At 42.7% G+C, this 21,806-nt stretch overlaps 1 protein-coding gene across 1 annotated transcript in view; it reads left to right on the top strand.

Moving 5' to 3' along the window:
• LOC119261337 (uncharacterized) overlaps nt 1–18,724 on the top strand; it is a 90,135-nt gene extending 71,411 nt beyond the window's left edge. The window contains exon 8 of the transcript XR_008549359.1: nt 18,706–18,724. The gene's annotated coding sequence lies outside the window, so the exon portion shown is untranslated. The remainder of the gene's footprint in view (nt 1–18,705) is intronic.
• Nucleotides 18,725–21,806: the final 3,082 nt, after the last annotated feature.

The raw sequence follows: 21,806 nt of genomic DNA on the forward strand, positions 1-21,806 counted from the left end.
TCTCCTCCCCACACAATCTCCCTTCATCTCTGACTTAAGACACCCTCCAGACCACTTGTAGCTGTGTAAAATTCCTTAAAGGGAGGTGCACTAAACTCATAAGTAAAAATTTAATGTTTAAGTGGCTAAAGATTGTAAATTGTTGTTGTATTGGTTGTGGTGGCCCAAACCACTATAAAGAAGCAGTGTCTCTTGTCAATGTCCGTGACGTCAAAAATTCCAATCCTGGGGCCTCCCCGGTGGCACAGCAGTTGAGCTCTGGGTTTCGAAGCTGCCCGAAGCCTCTGCAGCGCCGGTTAGATCCCCGGCAGCTCCCTGGCCACCGGAGGAGGGTCCCACATGGCGCGCAGACCTCTCCTGCAGCCCGCTGCTCCCCTCAGCAGTGTACTTCGGTCCTTCTGCCTGCTCTGCTCCCCGCTCTGGCCCTGGTGAATTCTCTCACCCTCCTGCACTTCTGACTGTACCGAGTGCTTGTATAAATAAATAAAAAATAAATCTTTAAAAAAAAAAATTCCAATCCTTCAGGAGGTTTCTAGTGTGTTTCACATAACACACTGAAATACTCAATCCTCATTAGATTCTGCTTTTGTGAAGCAGTAACTGCAGAAAAAACTAGAGTACTTCTAAAAGGGAAAAAAAAATGATTTGAAATTTAAACTGAAATCAGGGGCCTCCCTGGTGACTCAAGGGGTTAAGATGCAACCTATGAAGCTGTCGACAGCCTCTGCAGCACGAGTTCAATCCCAGGCCAGCCAGGGAGCAACCCACATAGTGCAGCAGACCTCTCCTGACTCTCTCGTTGCTCCCCTCAGCAGTGTATTTCAGTCAATCTGCCTGTTCTGTTTCCTACTTTGTCTCTGGTGAATCCTCTCGCCCCCTACACCTCTGGCCTGTACTCCAGCTCTTGTATGCTAAATAAATAAATCTTAAAAAAAATAAATAAATAATTTTAAACTGAAATCAAATTTTACCAAGACAAGATGTACACACCTACATTGAAGAGTCACACTTTCAATCTGCTAGGTAAGCTACCAATGGGGCAAGCATATCTTACGCTCACTTTTTTTAAGTGGAATATGTGATCCATTGCCAACCTAGACAAGTGTGTCCAAAAGAAACAGGAAGAGCCCCTTTCCTATACAAATTACACATACTTGAATCTCTTCCACAACTTGTTCAATACCTGTATTCTCACAGAATATCCTTGGTAGAGGCCTCCCTGTTTGTGGAGGGGTTAAAAACAGTGCTATCAAGCTATCACCAGCCACTTGCAACACAAGCTATCTCCCCAGCTGGCCAGGGAGTAACCCACATGGCACAACAGACCTCTCCTGCCTCGCCTGCTGCTCCCCTCAGCAGCCTATTTTATTGGATCTGCCTGTTATGCTCCCCACTCTGAATCCTCTCATCCCCCGCACCTCTGGCTTACACCCCAGTTCTTGTATGCATAAATAAATCTTTAAAAAAAAAAAAAAAAAGAAAACCCTTGGTAGGATTTAAGCATTTTATTTTATTATTTTATTTATTTATACAAGAACTGGGGTACAGGCCAGATGCCCAGGAGAGTAAGAGGATTCACCAGAGACAGAGCGGGGAACAGAACAGGCAGACTGACGAAATACACTGCTGAGGGGAGCAGCGGGGGAGACAGGAGAGGTCAGCCGCGCCATGTGGGTTTCTTCCCGGCTGGCTGGAATCGAACCCTCACTGCAGAGGCTTTGGACAGCTTCACAGTGCAGCACTTAACCACCTGCGCCACCAGGGAGGCCCAGATTAGAGCATTTTGTTGAAGAACTAGTTTGTGATTTTCAGTGAAGTGACCAGTTGTCCATTTTGAGCATACTACATTCCTGGTTGTCAAGATGATCTTATTTCACTTAGAAAGCAGAGGCCCCATTTGAAACTGTTAGGTTCTTCTTCAGCAACAGTCTATCCTAGACTCTGGGTTCTATTTATCCACAAAAATGTCAGTATATTGAGTACCTAGAGAATTCAATTCAATTAAAGCCTAGCTCAAAGGAGGATTTAAATAAGGAAATGAGGGGCCTCTATGGTGGCACAAGGGGTTAAGCACTGCACTATGAAGCAATCCGCAGCCTCTGCAACACGAGTTCGATCCCCAGCCAGACAGGGAGCAACCCACATAGCCCAGCAGACTTCTATCTTGCCTGCTGCTCCCCTCAGCAGTGTATTTCAGTCAGTTTGCCTGTTCTGTTCCCCACTCTGTCTCTGGTGAGTCCTCCCACCTCCTGCATCTCTGGCCTGTACCCCAGCTCTTATATGCATAAATAAATAAATCTTTTTTAAAAATAAAATTAAATAGGTCCTCCCCTGGTGGCGCAGCGGTTAAGCACTGGGTTGCGAGGCTGCCCGCAGCCTCTGCAGCGCCAGTTCGCTCCCCGGCTACCGGCGAGGGTCCCACAAAAAAAAGTTAATTAATTAATTAATTAATTAATAAGGAAGTTATCTTATTCCAGACCTACATATCCAACCGCCTACTTTAATATCTCCACTTGAATGGCCAACAGACTTTTCATGTGTTAGAAATCCACAGTTAAACTATAAGTTCCCCACAAATCAGCTTCTTTGGCCTTCCTCTTTTAGTAAATGACACTTCCACCTACCCAAGTGCTTTTGGCAAAAATCAGGAAGGCCTTGATCTCTCATCCTCCACATCCAATCAATCACCAAATCCTACTTCCAAAATGCATCTTGAGGGCCTCCCTGGTGGCACAAGGGGTTAAGAGGCAATCTATGAAGCTATCTGCAGCCACTGCAGCACGAGTTTGATCCCCCGCCAGGGAGCTACCCACATGGCACAGCAGACCTCTCCTGACTCGCCCGCTGCTCCCCTCAGCAATTTATTTCAGTCAGTCTGCCTGTTCTGCTCCCCACTCTGTCTCTGGTGAATCCTCTCACCCCCCGCACACACACACACCTCTGGCCTGTACCCCAGTTCTCATATGCATAAATAAAATAAACCTTCTAAAAAAATACATCTTGATTGGGCCTCCCTGGTGGCACAAGGGGTTAAGCACAGCCCTATGAAGCTCTCCATAAGCCTCTGCAGCACAAGTTCAATCCCTGGCCAGCCAGGGAGCTACCCACATGGCACAGTAGACCTCTCCTGTCTTGCCCACTGTCCCCTTCAGCAGTGTATTTCAGTCATTCCACCTTTTCTGCTCCCCACTCTGTCTCTGGTGAATCTTCTCACCCCCCCTCACCTCTGGCCTGTACCCCGGTTCTTGTATACCTGAATAAATAAATCTTTTTAAAAAAAATGTTATTCTAGAAAAAATAAGGTTACATGACCACATATAAATAACACCCTATTTGTAGAGTTGCCTCTTATCTAAAGAAATCAACCATGAGAAGCCTCAGAACAGTGGCTTTCTAAAGATTTGTTTATTTATACATACAAGAAATGGGGTACAGGCCAGATGTGTGGGGGTGAGAGGATTCACTGGAGACAGAGTGGGGAACAGAACAGGTGGATTGACTGAAATATACTGCTGAGGGGAGCAGTGGGCGAGTCAGGAGAGGTCTGCGGCAATGTGGGTATCTCACCAACGGGCTGGGAACCAGCACTACAGAGGCTGTGGGCAGCTTCATAGCACTGCGCTCAACAGCCTGCGCCACCAGAGGAGGCCCTAGAATAACATTTTCTACAAAGAAAATCATACGGTATTATTAGATAGCTAGAGATCATTAAAAATAAAACAAGAGGGCTCCCTGGTGGTGCAGGGGTTAAAGACAGCGCTGTTGAGCTATTTCTAGCTACTGCCTATCTGGCAGGGCCAGGGAGCTGCCCACATGGTGGAGCAGACCTCTCCTGTCTGGCTTGCTGCTCCCCTCGGCAGTGTGTTTCAGTGGGTCTGCCCGTTCTGCTCCCCAACTCTGTCTCTGGTGAGTCCTCTCACCCTCCCTCAACTCTGACCTGTACTCTGGTTCTTGTATGCATAAATAAATCTTTTAAAAAAATAAATAGGACCTCCCCTGCTGGTGCAGGCTGTTGAGTGCAGTGCTATGAAGCTGTCCCCAGCCTCTGCAGGCTAGGATCCCACAAGGTGAGGCAGACCTCTCCTGTCGCACCCGCTGCTCCCCTCAGCAGTGTTTTTCTTCAGTCTGCCTGTTCTGTTCCCCAATCTGTCTCTGGTGAATCCTCTCACCCTCCCGCACATCTGACCTGTACTCTGGTTCTTGTATAAATTAATAAATAAATCTTTAGAAAATAAAAATAAAACAAGATGTGGGCTAATAGTATTGATAGTATTTCTAATAATAAAACCAGTATTTTTATTCAATCCAGTATATTTCCTTCTTTTTCTACTCTTTTCTTAATCTCTGGCATCAATTCTTGGTAAGCTGCTGCAACTAGGGTTTATCTAGAGCCTTTTAATAATCCTGCCTCAGGCATTGCAGTAAGTACAATATTTTGACTTAAATTGAGTTCTGAGGTCTTGGGTATGCCACACTTCTTTTTCCCAGAAACCTAGGCTAAGTATCAGATTTTTCACTTCATAGCATGCTTTTAAGTTTCTTTTGACTGTTTATTTTACAATTGCCCTATTTCATTTGTAGAAGCTATATACAGTTCAAGAGAACAAAATCAAAAGGACATGATATGAAAATGTTGGGATTTTGAGATTAACATTCTACTGACAACCTAAAAAAAGTTCAGGAATGTGTCCTTTGTCTTGGATCTGTTTGGAACCTTTTCTTTCGTTATGCTAACTCTGGGTTATTTGATATTCCTCATCCCATACAAGTGGCATGACAATAATCATTTTGAAAGTAGTGACACATAATCAAATTGTTCTTATGACATAGCAGGAATGGTTTCTTCAGTTTAGCCAGTTCATGCCCTTAATGTTTTGGTACATTTAGGAGACATTCGTAGCTACTTGGGTGCTACACCTAACATCAGCTTTCCCTTCTCTTAGTATCAGTGTAGGAGAAGTCAGTGTGGAGGGAATATAAGGCCAGGGAAGAACAGATCAATTAATGAGAATGATTTTAACACCCATAATCACATTGGTTCGGGAAGGGCACAGAGCCTAAGTTGACCACTCACAGGAAAAACTTCCCTTTGACATCTGAGTGAAGTACTTTTCCTGCCCACTTATTACTCATAAACAGAGAAGCATGTAACTCAGAAAGTATAGGCAACTGTTTTGCCAAAAAGATGCCTTTGAAGATAGGAATAAAACCACAATATTAGAGAGTTATGGAGGACAGGATGCCAGGTTTTGGTCATGATGCCAGGTATTAGTCACTTTCTTTGAACTATCAGATCAATTTCTATCTAGAGCTCTCGCTGCATTTAGAATTAGTTAAGACTCAGTAATTCCCCTTTTATAATTTAATTGACTTGTCACTATTTCTCAAAATCAGAAGTATTCTAACTATGCTGAATTGTTTGTTGCCAACTTTGCATTAGTACTACTCTGTCACATTTCTGCATTGCAGAGGAAAAGCCAGGATATTTCCCAGAATACCCTTCCCATTATGGTTCCAAGTTGGGGTTTGCCTATAAGAGGTACTTAGAATAGATTGGAATGGCAGAGAAAAAAAAGCATTTATTCTCAGGAGACTGGGGCAGCACCATGGGCCTCTTTTCTCCCAGCAAAGTTTGTTTCCAGCTTTTTAAATCTCAACACAAGCTCTTGCTTTGCAGTTGTGGTGGCCAAACACAGGGGCTTCTTGGGCTTCTGTGCAAACTCCTGCTTTGCAGTCAAGGTGACCATAAATGACAGCAGCTCAGACTCCAAAATCTCTGGCTTCTTATATTTCTCCATGAGTTCCAACTTCTCCATCTGCTCTAATGCTTCAAGCCAAAGTCATTAGTGAATGTTTTCTAATCCTTCAGCTGTAACTCTCAGCCCTTCACTCCTCCAGCTTCTCTTACATTCACTTAACCCCCAGTTCCCACATTAAATCTCTTTATATATTCCATACTTGCAGTGACTTTGTTTTGCTCACTCCAGCTAGTTATTGGTAATAAAAGTGACTTTCAAGAGGCGCAGAACTTTAAGAATGAGAATTGACTCTGACTCCATTGGATTTAAAGGACACTAATGCCAGCAAAATGGCATTATTGGTTTATGGCATACAGTGGCAAGTGGTTTATTAATTATCAATTTGTATGACATAGAAATTGCTGCAATTGGATGATATACTAGAAATAAGGGGTGTAAGACTATAGAGTGAGGTGGCTCTTTCAAAAGTCTAAGCACAAATTCAACAGGTCCAGAGAATCCGAGTCTAATTTTAAAATGTTGATCAAGATAAAATCAATACAAGCCTTACTGGGAACTACTGGAAATTTACTTGTAAGACCTGAGAACTGCTCCTCCAGAAACCTCCCACAGGGTCTCTCTGAACTCTCCCCCCAATCAAATTAGTTGACGCCTTAGCAGCCAAATTTGTGATACATGGCCCCACTCATAGCAAAGTCCAGGGTGGATACCTGACCCAGACTTGTCAATTGGATTTTCTCTCCTGGGAATTAAATTGGGATATTTGTTTTCTAAGTAGCTGACTAGAGAGCTGGAGATAAGGGGAAATTTGATTAAAGTATGGAGGAACGTTTTCCCACCAAGTTCATCAGAAAAGCATAGAACATAGCTTGGGGGGCAGGAAGGAGAGAGGTGGAGGAGAAAGAATGAAGCAGATGTGTAGAAAGAACCAGGAACCAGAGACTATGTGGTCCTGACTAGATGCAGATGGTATTGCCTTGGTTCTTGATGATATTCCAATCACGTAATTCTGTTCTCAGTGGAACTTCCTCCCTTGAGTTATATGCAGCGCTCCTGGTTCCCCTAGACTCACATTTTACATGAGCAAATCTGAGTAGATGTCTATTACTGTAACCCAAAGAATCTTAATCAGTAGCAAAGATATGTCAAATGCTGTGCTGAAATCAGAATATACTATATTTACAGTCAATCTAATCTAGTCTAACCAATTCTGTCAAATAAAAAAAAGAAGTGACATGAGGTTGGATGACTATTTAATAAAACCACACAGACCCTTGGAAGAAAAGAAAAAAGCAATGGTCACTACATACTCACAATCTAGATGTAATCTCTTTATAATCATTAAGAAAAACTTACTCAATTTGACAATTAAAATAAAGAGAAATCAGGGGCCTCCTGGGTGGCACAAGTCTCAGCACTATGAAGCTATCAGCAGCCACTGCAGGACAAGTTCGATCCCCAGCCAGGAAGAAAACACACATGGCGCAGCAGAAATCTCCTCTACTGCTCCCCTCAGTAGGGTATTTCAGTCAATCTGCCTGTTCCGCTTCCCACTCTGTCTCTGGTGAATTCTCTCACCACCCCTGGCACCTCGGGCCTGTACCCCAGCTATTGTAAACATAAATAAATAAATCTTTAAAAAATAAAATAAAGACAAATATTCCTGAGGCTACCTTCCTAACATAACCATCCTGAGCATTTTAATGTACTTCGTGTAAGGTTTTTCTTTATGTGTTGCTTTTAAACAGTGAAATTAGAGGATAAAATATAACTTCTTTTTTTTTTCATCAGATATTATATCATGCTCATTGCCTGTGTTGCTGCACTATCTTCCTGGCTAAAACTGTAATGGCTGCCTACTACTCCATTGAATAGATATATTATAAGAATAACACTACAAGGTCCTCCCTGGTGGTGCAGGGGTTAAAATCTCAGCGCTATGAAGCTATCCTCAGGCACTGTAATGAGTTGGATTCCCAGACAGGGAATAAATAAATAAATAAATCTTTAAAAAAAAAAAAAAAAAAAACCACTATAGTGATTGGACCAAGTGCCAGGGGCATGGCAGCAGCTGGGTTCCACCACCATCTCTCTGCAGGGTGATTTTAATAGGGTTGTAGAACATACCATGAAGCTGAAAAAAGACCAGATGATGGAGAACTGAAAGCACTCTATAGGCTCAACACGCAACTTTTCATTTGAAGCTTTGACAGCGAGTGTCTGGTATATTAGATTTAAAAGTCAAAGCTGAATGGGTAGCATGGAACCAAAAAAAAAAAAAAAAAAGCTTATTGAAAGAAAATGTTATGAGTGCCTGTATTTCTAAAACAAGAAGATTAATTTTTAAAAATATGAAATTTAGAATTCAAAGCATGAGAAACTTTTCCTTTGGAAGTCTTCATATTGGAATCATGAGCTAACCTTTAGTGGGAAATGTACCTTTAGCTCCTTACATAGCATGAATGTTTTTGCTATTAACATGAATAGTATTCCTTAGAGAGATACTGAAACTACACGTTTGATGGAATTTTACATGTTAGAACCTTGTGATTTTAAAAGTTCTTTTAAAAACTTAAATACTCTGGTAGTATTTGTATGAAAACATTAACAATTGTCCTTTTGCCTTATCTGTTTTTCTACAATGAGTTGGTATCACTAGTGGAATAAAAAAAATCCGTTAAGGAGCAATAACAAGACTTTTTGTTTAACCATATAAATAGTTTTGGGATTCACACTGACACAAGACTTTGGGGACCACAGATACACCTGGTTCTAGTGCTCACTATGACTTATTTACTTGGTGACCTAAGACAAGTTATTTAACCTTGCTAAGTCTCTTCTGTAGGAGGGTGGGTGGTGGGGGGAAATACCAGGCTCACAATTTGGGAAGAATTTAATGAAATAACTGCAATTATCCTACTTTCATTATAAAACAAAGATTATATAAAACATAATAGCAAATAAACTGAAAAAAATTTTAGTAAACTTTCAAGTAAAATTTTTTCTTTTTTTCAAGATTTATTTATTTATTTATACAAGCACTGGGAACAGTCAGAAGCAGGAGAGGGTGAGAAAATTCACCAGAGCCAGAGTAGGGAACAGAACAGGCAGACTGATGAAACACACTGCTGAGGGGAGCAGCAGGTGAGGCTGGAGAGGTCTACAACTATGTGGGATCCTCACCGGTGGCCAGGAATCTAACTGGTGCTGCAGAGGCTGTGGGCAGCTTCGCAGCACAGCACTCAACCGCTTCGCCACCAGGAGAGGCCCTCCAGTAAAATTTTTTAAAAGATTTATTTTATTTATTTATGTATACAAGAACTGGGGTGTAGGCCAGAGGTGGGGGGTGGTGAGAGGATTCACCAGAGACAGAATGGGGAGCAGAACAGGCGGACTGACTGAAATACACTGCTGAGGGAAGCAGTGGGCAAGGCAGGAGAGGTCTGCTGTGCAATGTGGGTAGCTCCCTGACCTGCCGGGGATCAAACTTATGCTGCCGAGGCTTATGGATAGCTTCACAGTGCTGTGCTTAACTCCTTGTGCCACCAGGGAAGCCCTAATTTCATAAGTTTTTTTTAATAAAAATCTAGATTTCTAGGGCCTCCTCAGTGGCGCAGCAGTTAAGCGCTAGGTTGTGAAGCTGCCCGCAGCCTCTGCGGCACTGGTTCGATCTCCGGCTGTTCCCGGCCACCCGAGGAGGGTCCCACATGGCGCGCAGACCTCTCCTGCCGCCCGCTGCTCCCCTCAGCAGTGTACTTCGGTCCTTCTGCCTGCTCTGCTCCCCGCTCTGGCTCTGGTGAATTCTCTCATCCTCCCGCGCTTCTGACTGTACCCAGTGCTTGTAGAAATAAATAAATAAATAAATCTTTAAAAAAAAAAAAAGATTAAAAAAAAAAATCTAGATTTCTAGGTAATTATGTGGAGTAAAACAAGCCAGTCCCAAAAGGTGTCATATTGTATGATACCACTTATATAACATGCTTCAAATGGCAAACTACAGGCATGGAGGACAGGATAGTGATTGCCAGGGAAGAACTGGGTGTGTGTGACTATAAAGGGCTGCAGAAGGGATCCTATGGGGATGGAATGTTCTGCATCTTGACTGGAACAATATCAATCTTGAATGTGATATTACATGAGAGTTTTGAAAGATCTTAGCAGTGGGAAAATTGGGTAGCTCTGTATTTATTTTTTTTTACAATTACATGTAAATCTACAGTCATGTCATAATAAAAATTTTCAATTAAAAAAAAAAAAGTGGATCTCCCTGGTGGCGCAAAGGGTTAAGACACAACCTGTGAAGCTATCTGCAGCCACTGCAGCACGAGTTTTATCCCTGCCCAAGGAGCTACCCACATGGTGCAACAGACTTCTCCGGGATTGCCCGCTGCTCCCCTCAGCAGTGTATTTCAGTCAATCCGCCTGTTCTGTTCCCCACTCTGTCTCTGGTGAGTCCTCTCACCCCGCACACCTCTGGCCTATACCTCAGTTCTTGTATGCATAAATAAAATAAATCCTTTAAAAAAAAAAAAAAAGTAACACTGTAGTGATTATCTAGTGCCCTCTAGGTTAAAATTCCAAAAAGAAATTTCTAACTTAGTGAGTATGGTTATTTATAAATTATGAGACAAAAGTTCTCCTTTGCAGGGGTGGATATAGCTAATCAGACCTTATGATTCCTGCATCCCTCAAGATTAATGTTCACCTTTTTTTCCTTGGATCTGGGTCAGTCTGGTTATTACCTTGGCCTCCTAGTTACCCTCATATAAGGGAGATATTATCCTTCCTGGCAGCCATAAATGTCCAGGTCACTTAAAAGGAAACTTTCCCTTGTCCCTAAAGTTGTACATTAATAAATTAGCATCTGAGTTCTTACTGAGGCAACTTTTATATTTGATTACACAGTGACAGAATCTGTACCTAGAAGTCTGAGAACCAGACTTTGGTCTGTAGCATGCACACTAAAGTGCTGCCTGCCTGTGTGTCCTTTTTGAAAGTCATGCAAGGCCCTTTAATTACCATCTAAATCTTCTGAGCTTTGACCTCACAGATTAAGGATGACCTCAATTCTGAAACAATAAAACAAACAAGCAAACTAGGGGCCTCCCTGGTGGTGCAAGGGGTTAAGCACAGCACTGTGAAGCTCTCTGCAGCCTCTGCTGCACAAGTTCAATCCCTGGCAGCTACCCACATTGCACAGCAGACCTCTCCTTTCTCGCGGCACAATGCTGTGAAGCTGTCCGCAGCCTCTGCAGCGCCAGTTTGATGGTGGCGGGCGAAGGTCCCACATGGCGTGGCAGACCTCTCCTGTCTCGCCCACTGCTCCCCTCAGCAGTGTATTTCATCAGTCTGCCTGTTCTGCTCCCCACTCTGTCTCTGGTGAATCCTCTCACCCTCCCACGAATTTGCCCTGTACCCCATTCTTGTATAAATAAATAAATCTTTTTTAAAAAATAAAAACAAAACAAAACAAAACAAAACAGGGGCCTCCCTGGTGGCATAAGGGATTAAGACACAACCTATGAAGCTATCCGCAGCCCCTGCAGCACAAGTTAGATCCCCAGCCAGGGAGTTACCGACATGGCGCAACAGACTCGCCCTGACTTGCCTGCTGCTCCCCTCAGCAGTGTAGTTCAGTCGATCTGCCTGTTCTGTTCCCCACTCTGTCTCTGGTGAATTCTCTCACCACCACCCCCAACACACACACACCTCTGGCCTGTATCCCAGTTCTCGTATGCATAAATAAATAAATCTTAAAAAATAAAAACAAGCAGACCAAAAATCTAAGCAATTGCAGAGTCACTTGCAAGAAGTAACCAAGAAGAAGTAGAGTGATCTCATCTCTACTCAAAGTTTCAAATACCATCTCATCTCATCTCATGTTGATAAGTTAAAGGCTTCAGTTTCTCTTCATTTTATTTTATGTCATTTCAGGTGCCTTTCATCCTTAGAGTTTTGGCATTCTCTGCATTTTTCACCACTCTCTTTCAGCATTTAACTTAAAACCCTCTTGATCACTTTGACCTATTTCTGGGAAAATCTATTTTCTCCTAGTTCTTTAGGGATATATTCTGTCCTTCACCAACATACTAATTTTCATTATCCAAAGATGTGATTCAGGAAACCAAATTCTATAGAGTTAAATATCTGCACCCTATGTCATTCTTCCTCCTTCCCATTGCCAATCTTCTATTGAAAACTGTTGAAGTGCTATTTATAGAACTAAGTACTTCATCTTTGGGTCCCAGATCCCTTAATGTGCATCCTAGGTCTCCTTTGCAAGGGTTGGAAAAAGCAAGGGATCGGTAAAAGCAGAGAGTGGCTGTCAAGTTTGATGAGGCTATAGACTACCACTTCCAACAAGATACCACTCCTTGGGCCACAGCAGAAAAAGAGTCCTTCATTGCTCCTCAGGAGCTGCCAAACACATTTAGCTAAAAAATAATTCATTGTGGTCTTTTATGTGGCAGCTGCCTGAGAGACATAGAACAGACTCTAATAATTCATCTCTTCTTTCTTGACTACCCAGCCAATGTCCTTACAACGTCTACCACTTGTGAAATTTCATTATTTGATTTGTGCTATTCTTATCTTCAAGATAATTTTAAAGTACAAAAGTAATATATGAATACAGTTTCTTTCTAAAAATTCAGACACACAGAACCACATAGAATAAAACAGATCTTGGGCCTTTCTGGTGGCACGGAAGCTAAAGTCTCAGCATTATCAAGCTATTACCAGCCACTGTGGCATGAATTCAATCCCTGGCCAGGGAGCTAACCCACATGGCACAGCAGACCTCTCCTGTCTTAATTCAGACACACAGAACCACATAGAATAAAACATCTTGGGGGCCTCCCCTGGTGGCACAGCGGTTGAGTGCTGGGGTGCGAGGCTGCCTGCAGCCTCTGCAGCGCCGGTTCGTTCCCCGGCCGCCGGCAAGGGTCCCACAAAACAAAAACAAAACTAAAACAAAAACAGATCTTGGGCCTTTCTGGTGGCATGGGAGCTAAAGTCTCAGCATTATCAAGCTATTACCAGCCACTGGGGCATGAATTCAATCCCTGGCCAGGGAGCTAACCCACATGGCACAGCAGACCTCTCCTGTCTTAATTCAGACACACAGAACCACATAGAATAAAAACAGATCTTGGGCCTCTCTGGTGGCACGGAGGCTAAAGTCTCAGCACTATCAAGCTATCACCAGCCACTGGGGCATGAATTCAATCCCTGGCCAGGGAGCTGACCCACATGGCACAGCAGACCTCTCCTGTCTTGCCCACTGCTCCCCTCAGCAGTGTATTTCAGTAGACCTGCCTGTTCTGTTTCCATTTTATCTCTGGTGAATACACACACACACACACACACACACACACACACACATTTGGCCTACACCCCAGTTCTTACATGCATAAAAGAAAAAGTTCTGGGTTTTTTCCCCAATATTTTGCCCTTAGTCCTTTACTTTACTTTCTACAAATCCATTTATTTTTTACTTTTTTATTTTTAAACATTTATTTATTTATGCATACAAGAACCGGGGTGCAGGCCAGATGTGCGGGAGGGTGAAAGGATTCACCAGAGATAGAGTGGGGAACAGAACAGGCAGACTGGCTGAAATACACGGCTGAGGGAAGCAGTGGGCAAGACAGGAGAGGTCTGCTGCGCCATGTTGGTCACCTCCCTCGTCAGGGATTGAACTTGTGCTACCAAGACTGTGGATAGCTTCATACTGCTGACGCTTAACCCCTTGGGCCACCATGGAGGCCCTACAAATCCCTTTCTAAGAGGACTCATCTACAGATAATTTTGATAACTTTTTTAACCAAGGTGCTTTTATAACCACTTAGTACAGTGTGACTGCAATTTCACAGTGGCTTACCAGGATATTAGTCTCTAAAAGCAAACCTCTAAGTTGATCAATAAAAAAATACTGGTTTTAATTTTTGAAAATCATTCACATCCTTACCCATTTTCATTCTTCATTCTGCTTCACATGTACTGGGAAAGTTTCTTCAGTGACTTCTTTTTTTTTTTTTTTTTTTTCTTGTGGGACCCTCGCCAGTGGCCGGGGATCGAACTGCACGCCACAGGCAGCCTCGCAACCCAGCACTCAACCGCTGTGCCACCAGGGGAGGCCCTCTTCAGTGACTTCTTTATCTCTTTGAGAGACAGGAAAGTTGATTGTATAATGGAATTTATTTGCTACATAGAGTAGCAGATTTTTTTTGGGAGGGGGAGGTTAGGCTTTTTTCAGTAAGCTATGCCCCATGAAATTTGTGATAGCAATTCCACCAAAGATTTTTCTTTACTTGAACACTTTTTGAGATCATAGTAGATTCACATGCAGTTGTAAGAAATAACATAGAGGGCCTCCCCGGTGGCGCAGCGGTTGAGCGCTGGGTTGCGAAGCTCCCCGCGACCTCCACGGCGCTGGTTCAATCCCCGGCTGCTCCCCGGCCACCAGAGGAGGGTCCCACATGGCGCGCAGACCTCTCCTGCCGCCCGCTGCTCCCCTCAGCAGTGTGCTTCGGTCCTTCTGCCTGCTCTGCTCCCCGCTCTGGCTCTGGTGAATTCTCTCACCCTCCCGTGCTTCTGACTGTACCCAGTGCATGTATAAACAAACACACAAATAAATAAATAAATAAAATACGTGCCTCTTTAAAAAAAAATAAATAAAATAACATAGAATCCCATGTACATTTTACCCACTTTCCCCCGATAGTAACATTATACAAAATTAAAGTTTCAATTGCAACCAGGAAATTGATAGTAATACAATCCATAGATGTTATTCACATTTCCCCAGTTTTAATTTGCATATTTTATACAGTCCTATCAATGTATAGTTTTGTGTACAAAGCCTCCAAATTTTGTGCTTAATGCGGTCAAGATAGGGTCTCCCTGATAACACAAGGAGTTAAGACATAGCCTATGAAGCTATTCACAGCCACTGCAGCACAAGTTTGATCCCCAGCCAAGGAGGTGACCCATATAGCGTAGCAGATCTCTCCTGACTGGCCCACTGCTCCTCTCAGCAGTGTATTTCAGTAGATATGACTGTTCTGCTCCCCACTCTATCTCTGGTGAATCCTCTTACCCCCCATACTGCTGGCCTGTACCCCAATTCTTATATGCATAAATAAACAAATCTTTAAAAAAATACAGTCAACATACTAAACAGTTACAGGACCTTTTTATTGTCCTTTTATAAATACCCATCTCACATTCCTAATTCCTGAACAACGAAGGTGATATCCATTTCTAAATTTTTAAAAAAGATTTATTTATTTATGCATACAAGAACTGGGGTACAGGCCAGAGGTGTGGTGGGTGAGAGGATTCACCAGAGACACAGTGGGGAACAGAACAGGCAGACTGACTGAAATACACTGCTGAGGGGAGCAATGGGCAAGTTGGGAGAGGTCTGCTGTGCCATGCTGTGCCTGATCAGGGATGGAACTTGTGTTGCAATAGCTGCAGATAGCCTAATAGGTTGCATTTTAACCTCTTGCACCACCAAGGAGGCCCTTTGTTTTCTTTATATGTCCTTTAGAGAAATGTCTATACAATTTGAAGAGGAGACTTTCTCCTTGTGTTTCTCCTCTACTGCATTACTACTTCGAATGCTCATACATAGAACACTCCACAACACCTCTGACACCAACTCTAAAGGAAAAAACTGTTTTCTCCTTGACTCATATTCACAGCACTTCTGTGACCAGAAGTTGGGAGTGGGGTTCCCCCAGCACTAAAAAATTCACCCAAAATCTCCTGACACCAACTGGGTTTCCTACAATGTAACTCAAATCTTTCCCTGTCTACCTGGAAATAACGTCAGATCCCGCAGGTAAAGGATTCAGTACAGGGTTCAGTACAAGCAGCGCGCGTGCACACGAGCACACACACACACACACACACACACACACACATCAATTGCAAGTGCAGCTTGTCACCTGTAGTTCTGAGTGACTGGTTATAGATTAGAGGTTCTTACTATTCTCTCCTTGATTTTGATTAATTTGCCAAAGCAGTTCACAGAATTCAGAAAACAATTTACTCACAAGGTTGCCATTATTCTCTAAAGACATAAAACTCAGAAACAGTGAGAGGGAAGAGATGCAGAAGGTAAGATAAGGGGACAGGGACACAGAGCTTTCACGCCCTCTGTGGTGTGCACCCTCCCAGGACCTTCCCCAACCAGGAAGTCCCCCAAATTTTATCCTTTTGAGTTTTATGCAGGTCTTCATATGGCAGTGTGATTGATTAAATCATTGATGATTGATTCAATTTAGAGCCCCTTTTGCCTTCTTGGAGGTCTGGAGGTGGAGTTGAAAGTTTCAACCCTCTAATTACACAGGTGGTTTGCCTTGCAACGGGCTCCTTACCATGTGGTTATCTAGGTGATTTCCAAAAATCACCTCATTGACATACAAGGTGTGGGTGCAAGTGTTTGAAATGAATACAAAAGACACACATTTACCTTTATTGCTCTGAATCTATTTCTGAAACTGAGAACAAAAGAATTTTACTCCTCTATGCCATGTTTTGTTCATCTGTCAAATGAAAGAGCTGGAATACCTGGCCAAATTTTTTTAACATGCATATTTATGATTTATTTACAGTTTGAATATTGATTGCTTGACAAATAGTAATAAAATACCATGCAAGTGGTTCTAAACTGCCCAACAAAAGCACACTTTGCTTTTATTTTTAAAAACTTTCAGGGTTTTATTTCTTTCCTCCCCTCTGAAAAGTGAGTGTTGGAATAGCTAATTTCTGGAGTCTTTCAAGAGGAAAATAATATTTGAAATATCTACCGAAACTTGATTTTTCAATTTGATTTATCATATCAAAATATTTCTGGTTAGAGTAAACACATACAAAGTGCCTAGAAATCATGAGACCAAGCAATTTCACTTGGTAGATACCTCATGCATCATACCACAATTCTAAGTCTCACTACACAGGGTTAGTAGTTGAATCCAGAGATTAACCGCACAGGCCCGAATAAGACGCCTTTACTTCTGACATCAGATGGAGGTTCAGAAGTCCTCAGGCCACCTGCATTTTTTAAAAAATTTTTATTTATTTATTTAAGCACTGGGCACAGTCAGAAGCGGGGGAGGGTGAGAGAATTCACCAGAGCCAGAGCAGGGAGAAGAACAGGCAGAAGCACCGATGTACACTGCTGAGGGGAGCAGCGGGCGGCAGGAGAGGTCTGCGCGCCATGTGGGACCCTTGCCCGGTGGCTGGGGATGAAACGGGCGCTGCAGAGGCTGTGGGCAGCTTCGCAGCCCAGCACTCAACCGCTGCACCAACAGGGGAGGCCCAGGCCACCTGCATTTTTGACTTACTGAATCAAAATCAGGGATTCTCATATTGCCCTCAGGTTTTGTAATTCACTAGAATGACTTCCAGAATTCAGCAAAGCACTCTACTTATGATTACAATTTTAATATACTGAATACAAATTAGAACCAACCAAATCAAGATAAGTGTAAGATGAGTTCTAGGAGGGTGTCAAGTTAAGAGCTTCTGTGCCCTCCTATGGTGTGTCACCTGTTGACACATTGATGTGTTCACAAACCAGGAAGCTCCCCTCAGGCTCAGATTTCAGAGGTTTTATTTTTGGGGGGATGGGGTTCATAATGTAGTTACATTGATTAACTGGCCCTGCAAATGAGCTTGATCTCCAGCCCCTATCACTAGGAAAATTCACAGGACTCAGCATACAATTGTACTAATGGTTAAAATGCATTATAGCAAAAGACAGACCAAATCTGCAAAAGAATAGATGTGTGAGGCAAAGTCAGAGGAAACCACATGCAAGTTTTCAAGTCTTCTCCCAGTGGAGACACACAGGATAAGTCTAAACACTCCAGCAGGGAATTGTAGAAAATGTGTGAAATATATCTTCTGTTACATTGTTAGGGAAGCTTAGTAGAAACTCAGTTTTTACTGGGACCTGGTCACATTTTTTTACAGGACCTGGTGACATGCTTTCATGCGTATACCAAGCTCCTAGAGTCCCAGAAGGAAAGCAGCAGGTGATCAGCATAAACCACTTTATATAAACAGTTAAGGCGAAGAAAAACACACTTATCAGTTAGGGAATGGTGAAAATGTCCCCAAATCCAAGTTCCCACATGCCCCCTAAAGGTTAGCCTTACAAGCAGGACTTTCTAAGGATGTCAGCCTCAGACTTCCATGTTAACTCTTATGCACAACATATGATGGATTATTATTCATCAATAAAAGAGAATGAAGTACTGATGTGACACAATATGGAGAAATCTGGAAAACATTATGCAAAATAAAGGAACCCAGCAACAAAAGACCGCACATTGCATTATTTCATGTATATGAAATATTCAAAATAGACAAGTCTACAAAGACAGAGAGTAATGATTGCTTAGGAATGGGAGGTTGAAGGGAAAAGGTGAATGGTGAGTATGAGATGAAATATTTTAAAATTGATTGTGCAGTGGCGCAGCGGTTGAGCACTGGGTTGTGAAGCTGCCCGCAGTCTCTGCAGCGCAGGTTCGATCCCTGGCTGCTCCCCGGCCGCCGGAGGAGGGTCCCACATGGCGCACAGACCTCTCCTGCCGCCCACTGCTCCCCTCTGCAGTGTACTTCGGTCCTTCTGCCTGCTCTGCTCCCCGCTCTGGCTCTGGTGAATTCTCTCACCCTCCCGCGCTTCTGACTATATACAGTGCTTGTATAAATAAATAAATAAATAAATAAATCTTAAAAAAAATAAATTAAAAAAAATTGATTGTGATAATGCACAACTTTGTGAAATATACTAAAAATACATTGAATTATACCCTTTAATGTGTGAATGGTATGGTATATGAATTATATCTCAACAAAATTAATTCAGAAAGGATAGAATCAGTTGCTCATTTTAGTATGTTCTTAAGTGTTTTTGTTTTGCTTTTAGGAATATAAATACAAAAATATTTGTGAGAAGAAAGAATAAAATTCCAAAGAAGATTATAATTACCTGAGGTATCATACTTTTTATCTGAAGTTATAGAATTCCTTAGTTAATTGCATAATTTGTATAAACTTTATATTTCCAATTATTGAATCAGCTGTTTATGTTAAGGAATATGTGTTCAGGTGATAATTAACAGGAGTTACAGCAGATGAAAAATGCACATATAAGGCCTCCCTGATGGCTCAAGGGGTTAAGACGCAACCTATGAAGCTATCCACAGCCACTGAAGCACGAGTTAGATCCCCGGCCAGGGAGCTACCCACATGGCACAGCAGACCTCTCCTGACTTGCCTGCAGTTCCCCACAGCAGTGTATTTCAGTCAATCTGCCTACTCTGTTCCCCACTCTACCTCTGGGTGAACCCTCTCACCCCCCACATCTCTGGCTTGTACCCCAGCTCTTGTATGCATAAATAAATTTTTTTAAAAACAAGCAAGAAAAATGCACATATAGATTTGAGCTATTGGTGTTGATGCTTCTATCTCTTTTTCTCTATAGTATACTACTATCTGATTGCATAAAACATTGTACACTAAAAAGTCCTGAGAGATTTTTTTTAAAAAAGATTTATTTCTTTATGCATACAATAACTGGGGTACCAGCCAGAGGTGCAGGGGGTGAGAGGATTCCCCAGAGACAGAGTGGGGAGAAGAACAGGCAGACTGATTGAAATACACTGCTGAGGAGAGCAGCAGGCAAGACAGGAGAGGTCTGCTGAGCCATGTGGGTAGCTCCCTGGCCGGCTGGGGATCAAACTCATGCTGCAGAGGCTGTGGACAGCTTCACAGTGCTGTGCTTAACCCCTTGTGCCACTAGGGAGGCCCCTGAGAGACTTCTAGTGATCTTAAGCACATCACACTTATAAACTCAAAATAAAAGTGGAAATTTGAGTTCTGTGTTGGTAAAATATCTATTGACAATTCCAGCTCAGAATTCTCAGGGTTCTTCACTTCATAAAGAAAGACCCAGTTATCCCTGGTGAGAACACCTATATAGAAAAACGACTAAGTCACTCTATATACCAGCTTTCACACATTCTTTTCTTCCTGTTCATCCCATATTGGTCACTTGCTCTGTGCTATATTATATCCAGAGTAGTTTTTTTCTGAATCATTTAAAAAAGGAAATTTCCCATTTTTCAGTTTTCTAAAGTTCGCCCACTTTCCACAACCCAGAATTCTCTGTATAATTACTGCAGTCCCTCCTTGCCACAACCATTTTTCCACAGTCCAAAAATTATCCCTATAAAATGTTTCTCGTTTTTGTATTGTGTGTCTCCCAACTGTTGGCTTGACAAGAGCCATTCAAAGTAATTAACATTAAATATGTGCTTGACTGAGATTGATAATCTTAACTTTATTTATTTTTTTTAATAGAGGCATGTTTTATTTATTTGTTTGTTTGTTTGTTTGTTTGTTCTTGTTTTTGTTTATACAAGCACTGGGTACAGTCAGAAGCGCGGGAGGGTGAGAGAATTCACCAGAGCCAGAGCGGAGAGCAGAGCAGGCAGAAGGACCGAAGTACACTGCTGAGGGGAGCAGCGGGCGGCAGGAGAGGTCTGCGTGCCATGTGGGACCCTCGCCCAGTGGCCGGGGAGCAGCCGGGGATTGAACCGGAACTGCAGAGGCCGCGGGCAGCTTCGGAACCCAGCGCTCAACCGCTGCGCCACTGGGGAGGCCCGATAATCTTAACTTTAAATTGAAAAAGCAATACCTATTATTCAATTACTTATTTTTAAAAAAGATTTATTTTATTTATGCATACAAGACCTGGGGTATAGGCTAGATGTTCGGGGGTGAGAGGATTCACCAGAGACAGTGGGGAGCAGAACAGGTGGATTACTGAAATACACTGCTGAGGGGAGCAGGGGCGAGCAAGGGGAGGTCTGCTTCACCATATGAATTAGTTCCCTGGCTGGGAATGGAATGCATGCCACAGTAGCTGGCAATAGCTTGATAGTGCTGAAACTTAGCCCCTGCGCTACAAGGCAGCCCTTCAATTATTTATTTTTAAAACATAACTAATGTGTCAGGAGGTTTCTCAAAATGTTAAAAAGAGATATGCCTTATGACCCAGCAATCCCATTCCTAGGTATCCATGCTAAGGACACAAAAACACTAATTTGTAAGGATATATGCACTCCTAAGTTCATTGCAGCACTATTACAATAGCCAAGTTATGGAAACAACCTAAATACCATGACAGATAAGTAGATAAGTGGAATACTCATTAGTTGTAAGTAGTATAATCTGTGCATTTATTATAGAAAATTGAAAAAATATGTTTTTTTTCCCTTTTTCATTATTTACTCTTGGGTTAAAAATGTTATCATAGATTGAGTAAAATTTGAAGAATGCACAAGATACAATTATTTCCAATAATTCCTTCCTTTTATAAGGTGAAGAAACACATCTTTGTGCTACTTGATTGTCATTTCAGTAATCCCAAATACATCTTTTTTTTTTTTTTTAAGATTTATTCATTCATTTACACAAGAACCAGGGTACAGGTCAGATGCACGGGAGGGGTGAGAGGATTCACCAGAGACAGAGCAGGGAACAGAACAGGCAGACTGACGAAATACACTGCTGAGGGGAGCAGTGGGCGAGACAGGAGAGGTCTGCTGTGCCATGTGGGACCCTCTCCGGGCGGAATCCAACTGGCGCTGCAGAGGCTGCAGACAGCTTCACAGCGCAGCACTCAACTGCCTGTGCCACCAGGGGAGGCCCCCAAATACATCTTTTTAAAAATTAAAAAAAAATATTTATTTATGCATACAAGAACTGGGATAGGAGTGGGGTCAGAGGTGTGGGGGGAGGGCAGTGAGAGGATGCATCAGAGACAGAGTGGGGAGCAGAACAGGCAGATTGACTGAAATATATTGCTGAGGGGAGCAGTGGGCGAGACAGGAGAGGTCTGCTGCACCATGTGGGTCAGCTCCCTGGCAGGGATCGAACTTGTGTTGCACTGGCTGCAGATAGCTTCTTAGTGCTGCGTCTTAACCCCTTCTGCCACCAGGGAGGCCCAATCCCAATTATATC

This window comes from Talpa occidentalis, unplaced genomic scaffold, assembly GCF_014898055.3.
Source record: "Talpa occidentalis isolate TD23 unplaced genomic scaffold, MPIMG_talOcc4v2.1 talOcc4.6, whole genome shotgun sequence".
NCBI lineage: Eukaryota > Metazoa > Chordata > Mammalia > Eulipotyphla > Talpidae > Talpa > Talpa occidentalis.